The sequence below is a fragment of the Apium graveolens genome, chromosome 5, assembly GCF_009905375.1.
Source record: "Apium graveolens cultivar Ventura chromosome 5, ASM990537v1, whole genome shotgun sequence".
Classification (NCBI taxonomy): domain Eukaryota; kingdom Viridiplantae; phylum Streptophyta; class Magnoliopsida; order Apiales; family Apiaceae; genus Apium; species Apium graveolens.
This window is the reverse complement of record NC_133651.1, coordinates 234,694,780-234,698,365: the sequence shown is the minus strand read 5'-3', so window position 1 is coordinate 234,698,365 and position 3,586 is coordinate 234,694,780. Positions and strand designations below refer to the sequence as shown.

At 35.8% G+C, this 3,586-nt stretch overlaps 1 pseudogene; it reads left to right on the top strand.

Moving 5' to 3' along the window:
* Nucleotides 1-2,110: 2,110 nt before the first annotated feature.
* Nucleotides 2,111-3,325, top strand: LOC141661645 (ribulose bisphosphate carboxylase small subunit, chloroplastic-like; annotated as a pseudogene).
* The last annotated feature ends 261 nt before the right edge of the window (nt 3,326-3,586 follow it).

Genomic DNA, 3,586 nt, shown 5'->3' with positions numbered 1-3,586 from the left:
GTGTAAGCTAAGATTCTATTTTCATGAAAATTTAGCTTTTTATCTTTATGTTATGCATTTAGTTCTGGCATTTTAGTATCTTAACTATTTTAGTATCTTGAATCGGTGCAGTTCACTCGGTATGATAAAAAGACCCTTGTCCTTTGTTACTAGACTTCCGGTGCTTACAATCTGTGATGTCTTTGAACAAGCATTTATCGAAGTACTGCAAGTTTGATTTTTTCTAGGTTGTTTTTGCTGGAATCTCTGCTGAATCTGTTGCCCAAAGAATAAGTGATTGTAAACCAAAGGTACTGATAACTTGCAATGCTGTCATGCGAGGGTCTAAGCTGATACGTCTCAAACAGATTATTGACGCTGTACTCACAGAATCATCGAAGAACGGGTTCTCTTTAGGTATGTTTTCTTTTGTTAAAGAAAGACCGAGTACATGAAATAGTGTAACCTGTTCGAGTCACAATATGAAATATGTGACCACTGATTGATTTGCTGATATGATTATTTCTAGTTAGGGACTTGTTGATTCTGATACCTTACCACTAAATGTCTCAAGAGAAATGCTTCAGTAGCACAGCAGTTTGAAGACGATAAAAAAGAAACTCAGAATATCGTTTTCATGAGTTTCTTGAAAAATACTAATTACGTAAGTTTTATGTGCTAATTACTAATTACGATCTACCAAATACTCATGCATTCATTGAAATAACTTTTTACGATTCTAAAAACTCTTATGAGAGCGGCCTAGTTACTGCTTCCTGTCTGTCTATGAGCAGTTCACCCAGTACTGCATACATAATGACTTTCATCTTTTCCACCCTTTAACTCCTTGATACATAATATATTTAAGTTTCTATCATGCACTTTAATTAAAGCCATTCCATGCCTGGGATGAAAGTTTTTAGCACTGAGGAGAAGGAATTGATTATGGAACCAACACTGAAGTGGGCAGGGAACCCTAACATCCTTGTAGCAGCCAAGGCATTTGGATTGAAAGCCACTGTTCAGGTAGTCTTAATTCATTTCTTTTAGATCCCACTACCAGCTGGGAAGAGCACAAGAGTACACCCACACACACATATTAAATGGTATTGTTTTGACTTACATGATCTCTCTCTCTCTCTCTTATACACACACACACATTTCTTCCCCATATTATTATGAATTCTAATTCCTGAGAGTGTTTCAAGTGGTTGACTTGCAGGTATTTGCTTCTCCACGTATCACCCTGAAGCCACTGGTTCCATCATTCCCTTGTTTTACAAAAATATTAGTGTCTCTTATGGAGAAGGTGAGGTGTATTGTACAATATATTTATTTTACCGTTATGCTTAATTATATGTCAACATGAAAAAGTCTTTTTACGCTATCTACGGGTATAATCCTTTTTAGAATCTTTCTACTAGTATTTAACTTTTTCTTCATAGCAAGTTCTTGCATTAGTGTCTGTTATTCTCTCATTCTGGAAGGAATCTGACGATGCACTTTCCCAAATACATAATTTATCAAACAAGAATGTAGTGAAAAGATGCTACATATTAATGTCACTTCTTCTTTGTCATTGTAAATGACCTCACAAATGTTTAAACAAGCTTCTTATCGTATCTCTCTCGCACTGTCTTGGATTTCCAATCCTTCAGCCTCATGTTGACTTTGGACTAAAGTTGCTCAGAGCAGATGCTATGTCCATCCCGGCCCTGTATGCTTTGTCCAGGTGTGTGTAATCTTGTCTATGTTTTGCAGTAATATTTTTAGTTAGCATTGGAATTTTTCTTACTTTTCCTTAGAACAATATTTTTTTCTTTTTTTCCAAATAGTTTCCTGGTGCCCTTGATTTCTGCTCACTAGCGTAACGTAGCACTTGCTACTTACCGGAAGTTAAGTGAATTTATCTTAGCTACTTTGAGCATGGAACACAAAATCCATTTGACGAGCCCAGCTCTTCCAATCTGAGAAAATTATGGATTGATGATATCAAAACCCAAAAATGATTATTCAGTCGCATCTTCACACTCTACATAATCTGAAAAATCTATTAATCTATTTATCTTGTGCTAGTCTCTAGTTTTGTGTTTCCAGTTGTGCTCTAGATCAGTTTGGTAATAAATCAATTATGTCTGCTGCAAGCTTTTCGGCTCCGGTGGCTGGATCCACCTATGTTGGCTTAAAACCTAGCCCGCCAAAGCTGATTCGAATGGATCTAAAACACACTGTATGAAGTTACTTTGATCGGAACTTGTATTTTTGTTTTTATTTTTTTTTAAGCTGCTTATATTACCACCTTTTGTACTGCTTATAGTTGGCTCTCGTTTGTGTGTAAACAGACTTGGAATCCGATTGATAACAAGAAGTTTGAGACTCTCTCCTACCTTCCACCTCTCACCGATGATTCAATCGCTAGGAAAATTGATTACATGATGAAAAAAGGATGGATTCCATGCCTTGAATTTGATGCAGTAAGATAGATACTTCATGATTTCTTTATTAGTATGACTAATACATATCCTACTGGAAATGTTCTACAATTTTTGTTCAGCTAGATAGTTCTTAATTGCTTTTATCTACAATTGCATCAATTTTAAGTGTTAAAGAGATATGACAATTAGTTGTTGCAGAAAGTGTGACTTCTGGTAATTGAATTGTATTGTGAGCTCCCTTTGTTTGGCAAAGGTAACATCTGGAATACAACCATTAATTCTTAAAAAAATTTGCTATTTGCATCTACTCTTTATCATAATTTAAATTATGTTGTAAACTTTCAGTTTAGCAGGTGTATTATTTCTTGATAGTTGATAGTGATAGAAATTGGACTCCAATGTTAGAAACTGCATATTTTTTATATAGAAAATATTCAATGTGTGTCCGATGTTATCAAATTTTCTATAAATGCATTCCAAACTGTGGCACTGATGAATAATTTTGTTCAATCTTGAAATTGCCATCTCTGGAGATGAACTTTCTGTTTCTTTTCTCTCTTGCATGCACAAAATCATTATATAAATCAATGGCTTGAAGCAATACTCTATGGTCTGAAGTTTTTTGTTAAGCAGGGGTTGAAATACTGATCTCTTGTTCCGAACATTTTTGTCTACAGCTGGGGTATATTTATCGCGAGAATAGCAGAATTCCTAACTACTACGATAGGAGGTACTGGACAATGTGGAAGCTTCCCATGTTTGGTTGCACGGACGCATCTCAAGTCCTCCATGAAATCGCGGAATGCAAGAAGGCATATCCTAGTGCTTACATCCGGTGCCTGGCTTTTGATAACATTAGGCAAGCTCAATGTATGTCGTTCATCATCCAAAAGCCCACAACCACCTCCTAGATCCTCTACTCCTTGAAAAAGTTGCAGTGCGACCCTGTTCTGCTTCTGCATGTTCTGCTTCTACATGTTCAATGAAATCAATGAGTGATTCCATAGGGGTAATTTAAAATTTCCTTATTCTAAACTGCTTATAGTAGTTATTATTGCTAAAAGGAATTGGCTGTACATAGTTGCTTGTATCAGTTGCGTTGTCATACTCAACAATTTTCATTAGACTGAATGTCTTTAGTTGGTTTCTGGAGAATGCAATAGTTTAGATTT